The following is a 21,588-nucleotide window of genomic DNA, read 5'->3' on the forward strand; positions in this document are numbered from 1 at the left end:
GTAAAAGATTTTAGCAAGAACATCCAAGGAACTACAAGTGACATTGAACCAGAAAAGCAAATTCACTAAACAGGAGTCCATTTAACTGCTGACCCTAGGGAAGATGTTTCTGGAAGACATCTGAGATTCAAGATGAAATGTGCTGATTAGAAGGACACTGGATGGGAGTCATTTCTAACCCATAATCCCTTGGTGGAAAGATCTAACTTGGCATTCCTGCCTCAGAAGTTTCTTTTCATAGTGAAGTTGAGTTAGATTCCTCCCACCTTTGGTGGCCCTTTTGGTCTTAAAGATGTTATGTATCTCATCTTTTCAGGGACTCTTTGCTATCCCAAGATAATTTTTAGCATTAATTTTTACAGGATTTCGAGTTTCAAAATTTTCTCCTCTTGTCTTCCGAATGGTAGGCAATTTCACATAGGTTATGCATATGCTATCATATAAAACATATTTCTGAATTAGTCACAGTTCTAAAAGAAGAAAAAGATCAAAAGGAAATAAACCACATAAAAAGAATGAAGTAAGTGAAAAAATATGCTTTGATCTGCATTGAGAGTCCATCAGTTCTTTATCTGGATGCAGATAGCATTTTCCTCCATGAGTCCTTTGTACTTGTCTTGGATTATTGTGTTGCTGAGAAGAGCTAAGTCATTCATAGTTGGTATCACACAACATTGCTGATACTGCATACAATGTTTTCCTGGTTCTGCTCATTTTACTTTACATCAGTTTGTACAAATCTTTCCAAGTTTTTTTCTGAAATCTGCCTGTTCACCATTTCTTATTGTGCAATAGTATTCCATTACAAACATATACCACAACTTGTCCAGCCGTTCCCTAATTGATGAGCATCTCCTCAGTGTCCAATTATTTGCCACCACAAAAAGGGTTGCTATAAAAATTTTTTCACATGTAGGTCCTTTCCCTTCTTTAATGATCTTTTTGGGATACAGACCTAGTAGTGGTATTGTTGGATCAAAGGGTACACACAGTTTGGTTGGGCAGAGTTTGGGCATAGTTCCAAATTGCTCTCCAGAATGATTGGATCAGTTCACAACCCCACCAATAGTGCATTGGTGTCCCAGTTTTGCCACATCCTCACCAATATTTATCATTTTTTTTTTGTCATATTAGCCAATCTGATATATGTGAGAGTACCTCAGAGTTGTGTTAACTTGCATTTATCTGATGAAAAATGATTTAGAACACTTCTTCACATGCTTATAGATAGTTTTGATTTATTCATCTGAAAACTGACTGTTCACATCCTTTGACTAGTTATCAATTGGGGAATGGCTTTTATTATGGATTTGACTCAGTTCTCTATATATTTGAGAAATGAGGCCTTTATCAGAGACACTTGCTATAAAGATTATTTCCCAGCTTTCTGCTTTCCTTCTGATCTTGGCTGCATTGGTTTTGTTCATACAAAAGTCTTTTAATTTAATATAATGAAAAATATCTATTTTATATTTGTAATGCTCTCTATCTCTTTTTTCATCATGAATTCTTCCCTTCATCATAGATCTGACAGATAGACTACTCCTTGCTCTTCTAATTTACTTATGGTGTCACCCTTTATGTCTGAATCATGGACTCATTTTGACTTTATATAGGTATATGATGTAAGATGTCGGTCTATACCTAGTTTGCGTACTATTGTTTTCCAGTTATCCCAGTTTTTGTCAAATAGTGAGTTCTTCTCCCAAAAGCTGGAGTCTTTGGGTTTATCAAACACTAGGTTACTATGGTCATTGCCTATTGTGTCTTGTGTACCATATCTATTCCACTAATCCACCACTCTATTTCTTAGCCAGCACGAGGTAGTTTTGATAATTACCACTTTATAATACAGTTTGAGATTTGGTATTGCTAGGCCAGTTTCCTTTGTATTTATTTTCATTAATTCCCTTGATATCCTCTTGACCTTTTGTTCTTTCAGACAAATTTTGTTGTTATTTTTTCTAGCTCTATAAAATAATTTTTTGGTACTTTAATTGGTAGGGCATTGAACAAGTAAATTTGTTTGGGAAGAATTGTTGTATTTATAATTTGCCTCAGCCTGCCCACGAGCAATTGATATTTTCCCAATTATTTAGATCTGACTTTATTTGTGTGAAAAAGTATAGTTCCTGGCTTTGTCTTGGCAGGTAGACTCCCAAATATCTTATATTGTTTTTTAAAAAATTTTATTAATTTATTTTGATTTATCAATAATCACTTCCATATGCTTTTGAGTTTAAAATTTTTCTCCTCCTTCCTCCCCACCACCCTCCCCAAGACAGTACACAATCTGATATAGGCTATATATTTACATTCCTATTAAGCATATTTTCACATGTGATGTGGTAAATAAAAATTAAAACCAATAGGAGGAATCATCAGAAAGAGGAAACAAAACTCAGTAGAAGAGAAAAAATAGCAATTCAACTTCCATAGTTCTTTCTTTGGATGTGGATAGCATTTTCCATCACTAGGCCTCTGGAGATGTCTTAGATCCTTGTATTGCTGGAAAGGGTTAAGTTTATCAATATTAGTCATCACACAACTTGGCTGTTATTGTGTACAATGTTCTCTTGGTTCTGCTCACTTCACTCAGCATCAGACCATATAAGTCTTTCCAGGTTTTTCTGAAGTCAGGCTGCTCATTATTTCTTATAGCACAATAGTATTCCATTACATTCATACACCACAACTTGCTCAGCCATTCCCAAATTGATGGGCATCCTCTCAATTTCCAATTCTTTGCACCACAGAAAGAGCTGCTATAAATATTTTTGTACACGTGGGTCCTTTTCCCATTTGTATGATCTCTTTGGGATATAGCCCTAGAAGTGGTATTGCTGGGTCAAAGGATATGCACATTTTTATAGCTCTTTGGGCATAGTTCCAAATTGCTCTCCAAAATGGTTGGATCATTTCACAACTCCACCAACAATGCATTAGTGTTCCAATTTTCGCACATCTTCTCCAACATTTATCATTTTCCTGTTTTGTCATGTTGGCCAATCTGATAGGTGTGATGTGGTACCTCAGAGTTGTTTTGATTTGCATTTCTCTAATCAATAATGATTCAGAGCATTTTTTTCATGTGACTATAGATGGCTTTAATTTCTTCATCTGAGAACTGTCAGTTCATATCCTTTGACCATTTATCAATTGGGGAATGGCTTGTATTCTAATAAATTTTACTTAATTCTCTGTATATTTTAGAAATGAGGCTCTTATCAGAGAGACTGGTTGTAAAAATTCTTTCCCAATTTTCTGCCTTCCTTCTAATCTTAGTTGCATTGGCTTTGTTTGTGCAAAAACTTTTCAATTTAATGTAATCAAAATTATCCATTTTGCTTTTTGTAATGTTCTTTATCTCCTATTTTTGTCATGAATTCTTCTGTTCTCCATAGAGCTGATAGGTAAACTATTCCTTGTTCTCCCAGTTTGCTTATAGTATCAGCCTTTATATCTAAATCATGAACCAATTTTGACTTTATTTTGGTATATGGTGTGAGATTTTGGTCTATGCTTAGTTTCTGCCATACTCTTTTCCAGTTTTCCCAGCAGTTTTTTTTTTTCAAAGAGTGGGTTATTATCCCAGAAGCTGGGGTCTTTGGGTTTATCAAATAATAGATTACTGTAGTCTTTGACGACTGTGTCTTGCATATTTAGCCTATTCCACTGATCCACCACTCTATTTCTTACTCAGTACCAAGCAGTTTTGATGATTGCTGCTTTATAATACAATTTAAAATCTTGAATTGCTAGGCCACCTTCCCCTGCACTTCTTTTCATTAGTTCCCTTGATATTATGGACCTTTTGTTTCTTCCAAATGAATCTTGTTATTATTTTTTTCTAACTCTATAAAATAATTTTTTGGTAGTTTGATTGGTATGGCACTGAATAAGTAAATTAGTGTAGGTAGAATTGTCATTTTTATTATATTAGCTAAGCCTAACCATGAGCAATTGATGTTTTTCCAATTATTTAGATCTGACTTGATTTGTATAAAAAGTGTTTTGTAATTGTGTTCATAGAGTTCCTGGGTTTATTTCAGGAGATAGATTCCTAAATATTTTATAATGTCTACAGTAACTTTAAATGGAATTTCTCTTTCTATCTCTTGCTGTTGGGCTTTGTTGGTAATGCATATAATTGCCAATGATTTATGTAGGTTTATTTTAATAGCCTGCAACTTTGCTAAAGTTGTTTATTATTTCAAGTAGTTTTTTACTTGATTCTCTAGGATTCTCTAAGTATATCATCATGTCATCTGCAAAGAGTGATAGCTTTGTTTCTTCTTTGCCTATTCTAATACGTTCAATTTATTTTTCTTCTCTTATTGCTAAAGCTAATGTTTCCAATATGATATTTAATAATAGTGGTGATAATGGAATCCTTGTTTCACCTCCTATCTTATTGGAAATGCTTCTGGTTTGTCCTCATTACATATTATGCTTGCTGGAGGTTTTAGATAGATGCTATTTATTATTTTAAGGAAGACTTCATTCATACCTATGCTTTCTAGTGCTTTTAATACGAATGAGTGTTGTATTTTGTCGAAAGCTTTTTCTGCATCTGTTGAGATGATCATGTGGTTTCTGTTGGTTTTGGTGTTGATATGCTCAAGTATGCTGATAGTTTTCCTAATATTGAACCAGCCCTGCATTCCCAACATAAATCCTACCTAGTCATGTTTGATAGAATTTGCATGTAAGTCCATCTGGCCCTGGAGATTTTTTCCTAGGGAGTTCATCAATGGTTTGTTCAACTTCTTTTTCTGAGATGGGATTATTTAAGTACTTTACTTCCTCTTCTGTTACTCTGGGAAATTTATATTTTAGTAAATATGTATCCATTTTGCTAAGATTTTAAAATTTGTTCACATAGAGTTGGGCAAAATAATTCCTAATTATTGTTTTAATTTCCTCTTCCTTGGTGGTAGCTTCACCCTTTTCATTCTTGATACTAGTAATTTGGTTTTCTTCTTTCTTTTTTTTAATTAAATTAACCAAAGGTTTATCTATTTTTTTTTTTTTTCATAAAACCAGCTCTTAGTTTTATTTATTAGTTTAATAGTTTTCTTAATTTCAATTTTATTATTTTTTCCTTTGGTTTTTTACATTTCTAATTTGGCGTTTAATTGAGGATTTTTAATTTGTTCTTTTTCTAGTTTTTTTAGTTATGCCCAATTCATTATCTCCTCTTTTTCTGTTTTATTTATGTAAGCATTTAGAGATATAAAACTTCCCCTAAGAACTGCTTTCGTTGCATCCCATAAGTTTTGGTATGTTGTCTCATTATTGTCATTCTCTTGAATGAAATTATTGATTGTTTCTATGATTTGTTGTTTGACCCAATCATTTTTTAGGATTAGATTATTTAGTTTCCAATTTTTTTTTAGTCTATCTTTCCATGGCCCTTTATTACATATAATTTTTATTGCATCATGATCTGAAAAGGATGCATTTAATATTTCTGCCTTTCTGCATTGGATTGTGAGGTTTTTATGCCCTAGTACATGGTCAATTTTTGTATGTGCCATGTACTGCGAGAAAAAAGTATTCCTTTCTATCCCCATTCAGTTTTCTCCAGAGGTCTATCATACCTAACTTTTCTAATGTTCTATTCACCTCCTTAACTTCTTTCTTTTTTATTTTGTGGTTAGATTTATCTAGTTCAAAGCTGGGGGAGGTTGAGGTCCCTGACTAGTATAGTTTTGTTGTGTATTTCTTCCTGTAACTCCCTGAACTTCTCCTCTAAGAATTTGGATGCTATACCATTTGGTGCATATATGTTTAGTAATGATATTACTTCATTGTCTATGGTGCCTTTTAGCAGGATGTAGTTTCCTTCCTTATCTCTTTTGATAAGATCTATTTTTGCTTTTGCTTTGTCTGAGATCAGGATTGCTACCCCTGCTTTTTTTACTTCAGCTGAAGCATAATATATTCTGCTCCAGCCTTTTACCTTTACCCTGTATGTGTCACTCTTTTTCAAATGTGTTTCCTGTAAACAACATATTTTAGGATTATGGTTTTTAATCCATTCTGCATCTGCTTCCATTTTATGGAGAGTTCATCCCATTCACATTCACAGTTATGATTCTGTGTCTTTTTCTCCATCCTTTTTTCTTTTATGCTTTTCTTTTCCTTCTCCTTCCCCCACTAGTGTTTTGCTTTTAACCACCGCCTCCTTCAGTCCTCCTCCTTCTATTATCCCTTTCCCTTTTCTTCCTTCTTTACCCTTACTGCTTCTTCCCTCTCTTGTATCCCCTCTCCCTTTTCTTTCCCCCTTTCACACCTACTGCCTATAGGGCAAGTTAGATTTCTATACCTAACTGATTATGTTATTCCCTTCTTGAGCCAAATCTGATGAGAGTAAGGTTCAAACAATGCTCACCCTCCCTTCTTTCCCTCTGCTGTAATAGGATTTTTGTCTTTTCCTGTAATGTAATTTACCCTTGTCTGCCTCCTCCTTTCTCAGTACATTTTCTAGATCAGATATCCACTTATTTGGATCCATTTAACCCACTTGATTAGATTTTTTTATCATTATTTAAAGTCAACTAATATCCACCCCTTTATGTATACTCCTTTAATGGTGTAATAACAATACAGTTCTCAAGAGTTGCAAGTGTCATCTTCCCTTGTAGGGATGTAAACAGCCCCTTATTAACAACATATTGTATCTTTCTGTCCCATTTACCTTTTTATGTCCTCTTGAGTCTGTACTTGAAAGATCAAATTTTTTGTTGAGCTCTGGTCTTTTTATCAGGAAAGTTTGGAAGTCCCTATTTCATTGAATATCCATCTCCTCCCTTGATCATGCTCATTTTCTAAGTAGTTGATCCTTGGCTGCAATTCCAAGCTCCTTTGCCTTACAGAATATCATGTTCCAGCCCTGTGGTCTTTTAATGTAGAAGCTGCAAGGTCCTGTGTAATCCTGACTGTGGTTCCATGATATTTAAATTGTTTCTTTCTGGCTGCTTGCAGCACCTTCTCTTTCATCTGGTAATTTTGGAATTTTGCTATTATATTCCTTGGTGTTTCAATTTGGGATCTCTTTCAGGTGGTGATGGGTGGATTCTTTCTATGGTTATTTTACCTTCTGGTTCCAGGACTTCAGGGCAGTTTTCCTTTATGATTTCCAGAAAGATACCATCCAGGGTCTTTTTTTCATCATGATTTTCAGGTAGTCCAATAATTTTTAAGTTGTCTCTCCTGGATCGATTTTCCAGGTCAGTTGTTTTACCTATGAGGTATTTTATATTTTCATTTATTTTTTTCATTTTTTTTGTTTCTGTTTGACTAATTCTTGCTCTCTCATACAGTCATTAGCTTCCATTTGTTCAATTCTAATTTTTAACAGATTGTTTTCTTCTGTTAGTTTTTGTACTTCCTTCTCAATTGGCCAATTGTGTTTTTTAGGGATTTGTTTTCTTCAGTGTACTTTTTTTTTTCCAGTTTGCCAATTGTGTTTTTTAGGGACTTGTTTTCTTCAGTGTACTTTTTCCCCAATTGGCCAATTGTATTTTTAAAGGACTCTTCTACCTATTTCATTTGACTTTTAAAATCCTTCTTGAGCTCTTCTAAGAAGCCTTTTTGGGCTTCATATTTGCTGTCTATTTCTTCCTACAACTCCCTAACAATTAGGATGCTATACCTTTTGGTGCATATATATTTAGTAATGATATTACTTCATTGTCTATGGTTCATATTCCCTTTTGATGTTGCAGATGTGGGTTTGTAGACAATGTTGTCCTCTTCAGAATTTCTGTCTTGATCTTCACTCTCCTCATAATATGAATCTATGGTATGTTTCTTTTTACTCATGGTGTTTCTTTATTCCTTGGCCTTTAAAGAGATTGTGCTCTAGTGCTGAGGAGCAGAGGGGCACTGACCCAAGCTTCTTGTGTTGGGAGCCTAGGTCTTGGTCACTGGCTATGTGTGCTGGGGCCTCTTATGTTGGCAATTGTAGGCTATAGGGTTCTGGCAGCTTACTTGGTGTTGGGCTGGAATCAGCAAGGCTGGAATTTTCAGGCAATTCTAGGTTGCCTACTTTTCCTTTCCTTTAGCTTTCTTCGGCTCCTTTTAAGTGGGTGTTGCAGGGTGTTTCCCTACCTGGGTCCCCTTGCAGTGCTGCCTCCCTTAGATCTGCTGAGGCACTGGGAGGCTCCTTTGCTGTAGAATGCCGAGGCACCTGGTGGTTTTCTGAGCTGGTTTCCAACAGTTCCCCCTCCCTCACTGAGGCACTCAGAGGTCTAGGTGTTGGTGTTTGCCTACTCCACCACCTGGTCTTCAGGATCTCCTCCTGGTTGGCAGTTGGAGACTGTAGGGTTCTGACAGCTTACCTGGAGTTACCGGGCAACTCTACATTGCTTTCTTCAGCTCCTTTCAGATGAATGCTGCAGGGTGTTTATCCACCTGGGGCCCTTTGTAGTGCTGCTTCCCTTATTTTTGCTGAGGCACTGGGAGACCCATTTGCTGTAGAATGCCGAGGCACTAGGATCTCCTCCTGGTGTGCTAAAGTGAGGCATTCTGCTAGCTGGCTGGAATGCCTCCCGTTCAGTACTGCTCCCCTTCCCCAGGGTAAGAGGGGCTTTTCCCTTAAGCTACCTGGGGCTGGAGCTCTGATGCTCCCCATCTTTCTTCTGGTTCAGGGTTTTTTCTGGGTTGATATTTTCTGGGTTTTCAGAGGTTGATAAGGGAGGGTGAGAGCAGCTATCTTTTTACTCCACCATCTTGGCTCCTGGAGGCAGACGCCCAAGTACCTTATATTGTTTACAGTTACTTTAAATGGAATTTCTCTTTCTGTCTCTTGCTGGTGGTCTTTTTGGTCATATAAAAATGCTGATTATTTATGTGTATTTATCTTATAGTTTGCAATTTTGATGAAGTTGTTAATTATTTCAGGTAATTTTTTAGTTGATTCTTTAGGATTTTCTAAGTATATCATCTGCCAAAAGTAATGGTTTTGTTTCCTCGTTGTCTATTCAAATTCCTTCAGTTTCTTTTTTTTCTCTTATTGCAATAGCAATATTTATGTAGCAATGTAGCTAATATTTCTAGTACTATATTTAATAATAGTAGTGGGGATGGGCATCATTGCTCCACCCTTGATCTTATTGGGAAGGTTTCTAGCTTATCCCCATTACAGATAATAGTTGCTGATAATTTTAGATAGGTACTGCTTATCATTTTAAGGAGCACTACCTTTATTGTTATGCTCTGTAGCATTTTAAAATAGGAATGGGTGCTGTATTTTGTCAACAGCTTTTTCAGTGTCTGTTGAGATAATCGTATGATTTCTGTTAGGTTTTTTATTGATATGATCAATTTTGTTGGTAGTTGTCCTAATATTGAACCCACCCTGCATTCCTGGCATAAATCCCATCTGGTCATATTGTATAATCCTTGTGATATACTGCTGTAATCACCTTGCTAGTATTTTCATCAAAATTTTTGCATCCGTATTCATTAGGGAAATTGATTTATAATTTTCTCTCTCTATTTTATCTCTTCTGGATTTAGTTATCAGCACCATAGTTGTGTCAGAAAAGGAGTTTGGTAGGATACCTTGGCCTATTTTTCCAAATAGTTTAGGTAGTATTGCAATTACTAGTTCCTTAAATGTTTGGTAGAATTCACTCTTGAATTCATCTGGCCCTAGATATTTTTTTCCTAGGGAGTTAACTAATGGCTTGTTCAATTGCATTTTTAAGACAGGGTTACTTAGGCATTCTATTTCCTGATTTGTTAATATAAGTAATTTACATCTTCATAAATATTCATTGATTTCACTCAGATTGCCAGAGTTATTGGTATATAATTGGACAAAATATTTCCTAATGGTTGATTTAGTTTGTTCTTCATTGGTGATGATTTCACTCTTTTCATTTTTGATGCTGGATATTATGTTTGTTTTCTTTCCTTTTCAAATTAAATTAATTAGTGGCTTATCTATCTTATTGGTTTTTTCAGAAAACCAGCTCCTAGATTTATTTATTAGCTCAATAGTTTCATTTTTTTTTTGCTTTCTATCTTATCAGTCCCAATTTTGTTTTCAGAATTTCCAATTTGGTGCTCAATTGGGGATTTTTAATTTGTTCTTTTTCTGTCTTTTTTTTTAATTGTATGCCTGATGTTCTTTTTTTCATTTTGTCGATGCAAGAATTTAGAGAAATAAAATTTCCCCTAAGTAGTGCTTTGGCTGCATCCCAAAAATTTTGGTACATTGTCTTATTGTTGCTGTTCTCTTTAATTAAATCATTAATTGGGGCAGATAGATGGTGCAGTGGATAGAGCACCCGCCCTGGAATCAGGAGGATCTGAGTTCAAATCCAGCCTCAGACACATAACACTTAACTAGCTGTGTGACCCTGGGCAAGTCACTTAACCCCATTGCCTAAAAAAATCAATCAATAAATAAAGCAATAATTAAATCATTGATTGCTTCTATGATTTATTCTTTGACCCATTTGTTCTTTAGGATTAGATTATTTCATTTCCAATTAATTTTAATGTATCATTCCACTGCCCTTTGTTGAATGTGATTTTTCTTGCATTATGATCCAAAGCATTTAATATTTCTGCCTTTCTACATTTGATTTTGAGGTTTTTATACCCTGTTGCATGGTCAATTTTTATATAGGTGCTACATGCTGTTGAGGAAAATGTATATTCCATTCTGTTCCAATTCAGCTTTCTCTGAAGGTCTGTCATGGCTAACTTTTCTAATATTTTATTTACCTCCTTAGTTTATTTTTATTGGATTTATCAAGTTCTGAGAGAGGATAGCTGAGGTCCTTCACTAATATAGTTTTACTGAATTTTTCTTCCTGTATATCACTTAACTTCTCCTTTAAGAATTTGATGCTATACAACCTTGGGCATATTTGTTTAGTATTGATATTGTTTCATTGTTTATGGTACCTTTTAGTAAGATGTAGTTTCCTTCCATGTCTCTTTTACTTAGGTTTATTTTTGCTTTTACTTTGTCTGAGATCAAGATTGCTACCTCTGCTTTTTTTTTACTTCAGCTGAAGCATAATAGATTCTGCTCCAGCCCTTTAACTTACTCTGTGTGTCTCTCTCTGCTTTAAGTGTGTTTCTTGTAAATAACATATTGTAGGATTCTGGGTTTTGATCCACTGTCCTATCTGCTTCTGTTTTATGGGAGAGTTCATCACATTCACATTCACAGTTATGGCTATTATCTATGTATGTCCTTCCATCCTATTCCTCCTCTTGTTTGTCCTCACTCTCTTTTCACTCTTTCTCTCTTTAGCAGTGTTTTGCTTCTGTCTGCCACCTCCCTAAATCTTCCCTGCATTCTGTCAGTCCTCCCCCTTACTTAATCTTTTCCCCTCCTACTTCCCTGTTGAATGAGACAGATTTCTATATTTGATTGATTGTGTATATTATTCCCTGTTTGAGCCAATACTGATAAGAGTAAGGTTCAAATGATGCTCATCATCCACCATCCCATCTTCCCCTCCACTTTGCTAGGTCTTTCTTGTCTCTACATGTGAAAAAATTTATCCCATTCTAGCTATCCCTTCCTTCTGCACCCAGTGTACTCCTCTTTCTCATCCCTTATTTTTATGTCATTCCCTCAAATTCATCTTACATCAATACCCTTTGTTTATGTATATTCCTTCTCGCTGTACTATCAGTGATATGATTTTTAAGAATTACAAGTATTGGCCTGAGCTCTCTTTTCCCCAAAATTTCTTCAAGTACCTCTAAAAAGTGACTCTGAACAAATTCTAGAGAGTCAGTACTCACAAAGAGGCAGAGTGAGGCAGATATCTAGCTGAAGACAAACTGGAAGATCAACAAGAAAGGTCTGTTGCTCTAACCTGAGAGAGGAGCATCAGCACACAGGGTGCAGCAGCAGACTTGGCCTAAGCAAAGGTGGAATAGGCTTTGGGGGACTGCTTCGCCAGCATCAGTGGCGTGTTCCAGTCTTCACAGCCCATGGAAACCAGAGACAACTTAGAAGGTCAGCAGGAGGAATCTGTCAGAACTGGGTGAGGGAAGTGCAGTCTAGCACAGGGCTACAGGTCATGCCAATACAGCCCTTGCACCAGCAAACCAGGAATAGGCTTCAGGAGTGACTGAATCAGCAGCAGTAGCAGCAGGAGAAGTGGCAGCACTGCTCCTGAAGCTATTAGCTCACGTACTGAATGTTTGAAAGGTGTCTATTCAGACTTCCTGGAGCCAAGATGGTGGAGTAAACAGTAAGCGCTCACCCTCCCTTATTCATCTGGAAAAACTCAGAGAATATTCCTCCAGGGAAAATCCTGAAATAGTAGAGTCAGCAAAAAGACTAGATATAGCAGTCCTTAAGCTTGTGAGGCTACAGGGATTAACAGGAAAGGTCCCTTTTGCTGTGGCTGAAGGGGACCAGTACAGGAAATGAGATGTCCCAGAAAGCCAATGGCAAGCCCCACCTCAGCAAACCAGTAACCAGGCCCCTAGCCCCAAGCACAAGAAGCCTGAGAAAGTGCCCCCTGTGTCCCAGAAGCAGACATCAACTTTGAAAGCCAGGGGAAAAAAAGCAAACTGCATGAACAAGAAGCAACACAGAAAAACAATGACTACAAAAAAGTGTCTTGGTGACAGGGAATCAAACACAAATTCAGAAGAGGATAACATTGTCAATATAGCCACATATGAAATCTCAGAGGGGAATATGAACTGTTCTGAAGTCCAAAAAGCCTTCCTGGAAGAGCTCAAGAAAAATGTCAAAAGTCAAATGAGGGAGGTAGAAGAAAAACTGAACAAATCATTTACAAATTCAGTTGACAAAATGGGAAAAAAGGACACTGAAGAAAACAACTTCTTAAAAAGTAGAACTGGCCAGGGCAGCTAGGTGGCCCAGTGGATAGGGCACTGGCCCTGGAGTCAGGAGGTTCTGAGTTCAAATCCGGCCTCAGACACTTGATACTGACTAGCTGTGTGACCTTGGACAAGTCATTTAACCCCAACTTCCTAAGCAAAAAAAAAAAGTAGAATTGGCCAAATGGAAAAGGAAGCACAAAAACTCACTGAAGAGAAGAACTCCCAAAGAGGTACAATGGACCAAATTGAAGAGGAGGTACAAAAGCTAACTGAATAAAACAATTCATTAAAAATTAGAATTGGAGTGGGCAGAGCCAAGAAGGTGGAGTAAAAACAGTGATTTTCTTGAGCTCTCACCCCAAACACCTCCAAATATCTGTAAAAATGGCTATAAACAAATTCTAGAGCAGCAAAACCCACAAAAAGACAGAGTGAAAGAAATTTCCAGCCCAAGACAACCTGAATGTTTAATTAGAAAAGTCTATTACACCAGGCTGGTAGAGGAACACAGTTTGGCCTGGGCATTCAGGCAAAGACCAGACCTCAGCAAACCTGGAACAGGCCTCAGAGGACTGAATCATGGGCAGCTGTGGTGGTTTTCACACTTCTCAACCCACAAATGCCAAAGACAATTTAGAAGACCAGTAGGAAAAGTCTGTGACCACTGGGAGAGGGAAGCTTGGTTCCAGCCCCAGACCTGCCGCAGCCCTGGGGCAGTGGCTGCTTCCAGAACTTCTGGACCACAGACTGAGGGGGAATAGAGTGGCTGATCAGAGGGGGATTGCAGGGATCTCTCTGCTGGTGCTGAGGTAGGATTATCTTGCTTTGCCTGTGCTTGTATCTGGGTCACAGTTCTGAGTGGCAATTGTGGGGCAAGGAAGAGTGCTGGCATGGTGGAGCTTGTGGTGGTGTAGAGTGAATCCTCCTCACAGTTCCAAGACAGAAAAGAGGGCTTATGGTCACTCATAGACCACGTCCCAGGCCAGGAAAGAAGTAAACACCTAGCCCTTGATCTTACCACCTTGGAAGAACTGAAAATTTATAAGTCCCTAAAAGTATCTCTGAAAACAGCTGCACAAAACCCCTGAAGCTTGGAGAAGTACATTCTCCACACTGGAATCAGACCCCTACCTTAACAAAGAGTTTAAAACTCAAGTAATTGGCTGGGATTATGAGCGAACTGCACAAAAAGAGTCAGACCATAGAATCTTTGGGGTTTTTTTGTGACAAAGAATATCAAAATACAAAACCAGAAGAAGACAACAAAGTTAAAACTTCTACATCCAAAGCCTCCAAGAAAAATATAAATTGGTCACAGGCTATGGAAGAGCTCAAAAAGGATTTAGAGAAGCAAGTAAGAGAAGTAGAGGAAAAACTGGGAAGAGAAATGGGAGTGGTGCAAGAAAAACATGAAAAACAAGTCATAAGCTTGCTAAAAGAGGCGCCCCCCCAAAAAAATTACTGAAAAAGTAACACCTTAAAAATAGCCTAACCCAAATGGCAAAAGAGGTCCAAAAAACCAATGAGTAGAAGAATGACTTAAAAAGTAGAATCTGCCAAATGGAAAAGGAAGTCCAAAAGCTCACTGACGAAAGTACTTCCTTAAAAATTAGACTGGGGCAATTGGAAGCTAGTGACTTTATAAGAAATTAAGACATTGTAAAACAAAACCAAAAGAATGAAAAAATAGAAGACAATTTGAAATATCTCATTGGAAAAACAACTGACCTAGAAAATAGATCCAGGAGAGATCATTGTAAAATTATTGGACTATCTGAAAGCCATGATCAAAAAAAGAGCCTAGACATCATCTTTCAAGAAATTATCAAGGAAAACTGCCCTGAGGTTCTAGAACCAGAGGGTAAAATAGAAATTTAAATTATCCACCAATTACCTCCTGAAAGAGATCCCCAAAGGAAAACTCCTAGGAATATTGTAGCCAAGTTCCAGAGTTCCCAGGTCAAGGAGAAAATATTGCAAGCAGCCAGAAAGAAATAATTCAAGTATGGTGGAAACACAATCAGAATAACACAAGATTTGGCAGCTTCTACATTAAGGGACCAGAAGGCTTGGAATATAATATTCTGGAGTGCAAAGGAGATAGGATTACAGCTAAGAATCACCTACACAGCAAAACTGAGTATAATCCTTCAGTGGGAAAACTGGACATTCAATGAAATAGAGGACTTCCAAGCATTCTTGATGAAAAGACTAGAGCTGAATAGAAAATTTGACTTTCAAATACAAGTCTCAAGAGAGTCATGAAGAGATAAAAAGAAAAGAGAAACAACAAGGGACTTATTAAGGTTGAACTATTTACATTCCTACATGGAAAGATGATATTTTTAACTCATGAGACCTTTGTCAGTATTACAGTAGTTGGAGGGGAAAAATTATATATATAGATAGATTGATAGATAGAGGGTACAGAGTGAGTTGAAGATGAATGGGTGATATCTGGAGAATAAAAATATGGGTGAGCATAATCTGGGAGAAGAAGAAAGGGAGAGGTAGAATGGGGTAAATTATCTCACATAAAACAGACAAGAAAAGGCTTTTACAGTGGGGAAGTGTGGGGGAAGGTGAGAGGGAATGAGTGAATCTTATTCTCATCAGATTTGGCTTAAGGAAGGAATAACATACACACTCAATTGGGCATGGAAATCTATCTTATGCTACAGGAAAATGGGAGGTAAGAGGATGAAAGAGTGGGGGCATAATAGAGGGGAGGGAAGATTGGGGGAGGGAGTAATCAGAAGCAAACACATCTGAGGAGGGACAGAGTCAAAAGAGAGAATAGAATAAATGCGGGGCTGGATAGGATGAAGGGAAATATAGTTAGTTTTTCACAATATGACTACTATGGAAGTGTTTTTCATGACTAAACATGTACAACCTGTATTGAGTTACTTGCCTTCTCAATGAGGGTGGGTGGAAGGGAGAAAATTTTGAACCCAAAGTTTTAAAAAGACATATTAAAAAATTGTTTTCACCTGCAAATGGGAAATAAAATATACAGTAAATGGGGTATAGGAATCTATCCTGCCCTACAGGAAAATAGAAGGGGAAGAGGATAAGAGAGGGGGGTGGGGAGATAGAAGGAAGGGCATATTAGGGGAAAGGGTATTCAGAAGGCACGCTATCTTGGGGATGGGAGAGGGATGAGATAGGAAGAAAATTTGGAACTCAAAATCTTGTGCAAGTGAATGTTGAAAACTAAAAATAAATAAATTAATGAATCTCAAGAAAAATTAGAATTGGGCAAATGGAGATAAATACTCTATGAGACGTCAAGAATCAGTGAAAGCAAAATCAAAAGAATGAAAAAAATAAAAGAAAATGTAAAATTCTTCATTGGAAAAACAATTGACCTGGAAAATAGATCCAGGAGAGATAACTTAAGAATTATTCGTCTACCTGAAAGCCATGATGAAAAAAGAGCCTGGACAGCATCTTTCAGGAGATCATCAAGGAAAACTGCCTGGGGCCATAGAACTAGAAGGTAAAATATTCATTGAAAGAATCCACTGATCACCTCCTGGAAGAGATCCCAAATTTAAAACGCCAAGGAATATTGTAATTCCAGAATTATCAGGACAAGGAAATAAATCCTGCAAGCAGCCAGAAAGAAAGAATTTAATTATCATGGAACCACAGTGAGGATTATGCAGGACCTTGCAGCTTCTACATTAAAAGATCAGAGGGCTTGGAATATGATATTCTGTAAGGCAAAGGAGCTTGGATTACAACCAAGGATCAACTACCCAGCAAAACTGAACATAATCATTTAGGGGAGGAGATGGACATTCAGTGAAATAGGGACTTCCTGACTCTACTGATGAAAAGACCAGATCGCAGTGGAAAATTTAATCTTCAAGTTTGAAATTTGATCTTCAAATACAAGACTCAAGACAGGCATAAAAAGGTGAACAGGAAAAATGGGAAAACATGTTATTCAGTAAGGGTAAACTGTTTACATCCCTACATGGGAAGATGATACTTATAACTCGAGTCTATTATGACATTTAGAAGGGATATACATAGAGGGAGGGTGGGTTTAAGATGACTTTGATGTGATGATTAAAAAAAAGCCTAATGAAGCGGTGAAAAAGAACTGTAATGGGAGAAGAGGAAAGGAGAAAGCAGAAAAGGGTAAATTACATCACATTGCAAGGCACAAAGACATACTACAGTAGAGGAAAAGAGGAAGGGAGATGAGCATTATTTGAACTTTATTCTCATCTGATTTAGCTCAACAAGGAAATAACATACTCAGTTATGCATGGAAATTCAACTTGCCTTATAGGCAGGAGAGGAAAGGGTAAAGAAAAGGAAAGGTGGGGATAGAAGGGAGGGAAGAAGTAGTAAGGTAAGGGGGAGGAAAAGGGAGGGGGCAAATAGAAAGGATGGAGGACTGAGGGAGGTGGGACTGAGGGAGGCAGTGGTCAAAAGTAAAACACTAGTGAGGAAGGAAAGGGAGAAAGGAGGAAGAAAATCATACACCGGGGAAAATGGGATGGAGAAAAAGACACAGATAATAATCATAATTATGAATGTTAATGGAATGAACTCTCCCATAAAATGGAAATGGATAGCAGAAAGGATTAAAAACAATACTCCTACAATATGTTGTTTACAGGAAGCACATTTGAAATAGAGGGATATATATGGGGTAAAGGTAAAAGACGAATAGAATATATTATGCTTCAGCTGGAGAGAAAAAAAAGCAGGAGTAGCAATGCTGATCTCAGATAAAGCGAAAGCAAAAATAGATCTCATTAAAAGAGATAAGGAAGGAAACTACATCCTGCTAAAAGGCACCAAAGACAATGAAGTAATATCATTACTAAATATATATGCACCAAGTGGTATAGCATCCTAATTCTTAGAGGAGAAGTTCAGGGAGTTACAGGAAGAAATAGACAGCAAAACTATACTAGTGGGGGACCTCAACCTTCCCATCTCTAAACTACATAAATCTAGAAACAAAATGAACAAGAAAGAAGTTAAGGAGGTGAATAGAATTTTAGAAAGCTAGATATGGTAGACCTCTGCAGAAAACTGAATGGAGATAGAAAAGAATATCCATTTTTCTCGGTGGTACATGGCACATACACAAAAATTGACCATGTACTAGGGCATAAAAACGTCATAATCCAATGCAGAAAGGCAGAAATATTAAATGCATCCTTTTCAGATCATAATGCAAAAAAATTACAAGTAAGAAAGGATCATGGAATGATAGATAAAAATTAATTAGAAGCTAGATGATCTAATCCTAAAGAATGAATGGGTCCAACAACAAATCATAGAAACAATCAATAACTTCATTCAAGAGAATGACAAAATGGGATGCAGTGAAAATAACTCCTAGTGGAAGTTTTATATGTCCAAATGCTTACATGAATAAAATAGAGAAAGAGGAGATCAATGAATTGGGCATGAAACTAAAAACAACAACAACAAAAAAAACCCCCAAAACCCCAAAAACAAAAATGAGAAAAAGAACAAATTAAAAATCCTCAATTAAGTATCAAATTAGAAATACTGAAAACCAAGGGAGGGATGAATAAAATTGAAATCAAGAAAACTAATGTGCTAATAAATAAAACTAAGAGCTGGTTTTATGAAAAATATGAATAAAATATATAAACCTTTAATTAATTTAATTTTAAAAATGAAGAAAACCAAACTACCAGTATCAAAAATGAGAAGAGTGAATCCATCACCAATGAAGAGGAAATTAAAACAATAATTATAAACTATTTGGCCCAACTTTATGTCAATAAATTTGACAGTCTTAGTGAAATGGATGAATATTTACAAAAGTATAAATTACCCAGATTAATAGAAGAGGAAGTAAAATATTTAAATAACCCCATCTCAGAAAAAGAAATTGAACAAGCCATGGATGAACTGTTTAGGACAAAATCTCCATGGCTAGATGGATTTACAAGTGAATTCTGTCAAACATTTAAAGAACAATTAATTCCAATACTATATAGACTATTTGGGAAAATAGGTGAAGAAGGAGTCTTACCAAATTCTTCTTATGATGCAAATATGGTGCTGATACCTAAATCAGGAAGAGTCAAAACAGAGAAAGAAAATTAAAGACCAATTTCTCTAATGAATATAGATGCAAAATTTTTAAATACAATATTAACAAATAGATTACAGCAACTTATCATGAGAATAATACACTATGACCAGATATGATTTATACCAAGAATGCAGGGCTCCTTCAGTGTTAGGAGAGCTATCAGCATAATTGATCATTTCAAGAACAAAACTAACAGAAACCACGTGATCATCTCAATAGATGCAAAAAAAGCTTTTGACAAAATACAACATCCATTCCTACTAAAAACACTAGACAGCATAGGAATGAATGGAGTCTTCCTTAAAATGATAAGTAGCATCTACCTAAAACTTTCAGCAAGCATTCTATGTAAAGGAGATAAGCTAGAAACATTTCCAATAAGATCAGGGGTTAAACAAGGATGTGCATTATCACCACTGTTGTTCAATATGGTACTAGAAATGTAAGCTTTATCAATAACAGAAGAAAAAGAAATTGAAGGTATTAGAATAGTAAAAGAACAAAGCTATCACTCTTTGCAGATGATATGATTTACTTAGAGAATCCTAGAGAATGAAATGAAAAATTTACTTGAAATAATAAACAACTTTAAGTTGCAGAATATAAAATAAACACACATAAATCATTGGCAATTCTATGTATTACCAACAAAGCCCAACAGCAAGAGATAGAAAGAGAAATTCCATTTAAAGTTATTGTAGATATTATAAAATATTTAGGAGTCTACCTGCCTAAACAAACCCAGTAATTATATGAACAGAATTGTGAAACACTTTTCACACATAAAAAACTCAAATCTAAATAACTGGAAAAACATCAGTTGCTCAAGGGTAGGCCAAGCTTAATAAAATAAAAATAACAATTCTACCTATATCAATTTACTTATTTAGTGCCATACCAATCAAATGACCAGATTTTATTTGGTTTAAGTTTACAGAGCTAGAAAAAATAATAACAGTATTTATCTGGAAGAACAAAAGCTGTAGAATATCAAGGGAACCAATAAAAAGAAATGCAAAGGATGATGGCCTAGCCATACCAGATCTTTAATTGTATTATAAAGTGTTGATCATCAAAACTACTTGGTACTAGCTAAGAAATAGAGTGGTGGATCAGTGGAATAAGTTAGGTAGGTACACAAGACTCAGTAGTCAACAACAATAGAAATCCACTATTTGAAAAACCCAAAGACCTCCGCTTTTGGGATAAGAACTCAGTTTTTGATGAAAACTGCTGGGAAAACTGGAAACTAGTATGGCAGAAAGTAAGCATAGATCAAAATCTTACAACATATACCAAAATGAAGTCAAAATGATACACAATTAAGATATAAAGGTTGATACTATAAGTAAATTAGGACAGCAAGGAACAGTTTACCTGTCAGATTTAAGGAGAACAAAACACTTTATGATCAAACATCATGAAAAGCAAAACAGATAATTTTGATTACATTAAATTGAAAAGGTTTTGCACAAACAAAGCCAATGTAACCAAGATTAGGAGGGAAACAGAAAACTTGGAAAGACATTTTACACCCAATGTCTGATAAGGGCCTCATTTGTAAAATATATAGAGAACTAAGTCAAATTTATAAGAATAAGAGTAATTCCCCAAATGATAATTGGTCAAGGGATATGAACAGGAAGTTTTCAGAAAAAAAAATTAAAGATGGGGGAAGCTAGGTGGTACAGTGGATAGAGCACCGGACCTGGATTCAGGAGGACCTAAGTTAAAAACTAGCCTCTGACACATAACACTTACTAGCTGTGTGACTCTGGACAAGTCACTTAACCCCACTGCATAGAAACTACCCCCAAAAAAACCACAAGAAATAAATTAAAGCTATCTATAGTAATATGAAAAAAAAATCTCTAAATTACTGTTGATTAGAAAAATGCAAACTGAGACAACTCTGAGATACTGAATCACACACATAAGACTGGCTAACATGACTGTGCACCCCTGTGTGTCAATGGCACCTGTATACACACATCCAGAAGTAGAGATGGCATGAGATGGTGATCCCTAATGTAGGAATATAACTGGAATGAGAATATATTGCACCATGTCACCGAGCATAAGTAAAGCACAGTACGAGTACAGCAAAATACATACTGCTGGCTGGCAGCACCTCCCATTCCCGGCTCCGCAGTTTTCAGGGAGCTCCGGTTCCCAATCTTGGTGGCGGCACTCCGTGCTCCCTATGACCACTTCTCGATTTCCTTTGCAGTTACCCCACGAGCCGAATCACTTCCTTTGGGTGCTTAAGACAGCCTCACCTCCTGTTTTGGAAGGCTCCGCTGTCGGTTGAATTTCTCAAAGGGCTCAACCTCAGAATTGGCTAGCTTGTGTCACAGGGCAGCTAGAAAGAGTATATCTGTGCACGTGAGTGGGTGCTTGTGCGTGTGTGTTTATGGCACATCCAACCTAGAGATGGCACGAGACGTTGCTCCCTAATGGTAGTGGGAATGTAAGGCTACTGAGAATCTGTGGAGCCATGCCACTGAGTATAGGTAAGCACAGTCTGAGTACAGTAAAGTACATGTCCTTAGATCTAGGCCGGGCTCCAGGGATGCAGGCGGGGCTGCCTCTAAGCATGCCTGCATTCCTCTGCAAAGGAAGCGGGGGCGGTGTTTCGGTGA

Source organism: Phascolarctos cinereus, unplaced genomic scaffold, assembly GCF_003287225.1.
Source record: "Phascolarctos cinereus isolate Bilbo 61053 unplaced genomic scaffold, phaCin_HiC Scaffold_2;HRSCAF=192, whole genome shotgun sequence".
In the NCBI taxonomy this organism is placed as follows: domain Eukaryota; kingdom Metazoa; phylum Chordata; class Mammalia; order Diprotodontia; family Phascolarctidae; genus Phascolarctos; species Phascolarctos cinereus.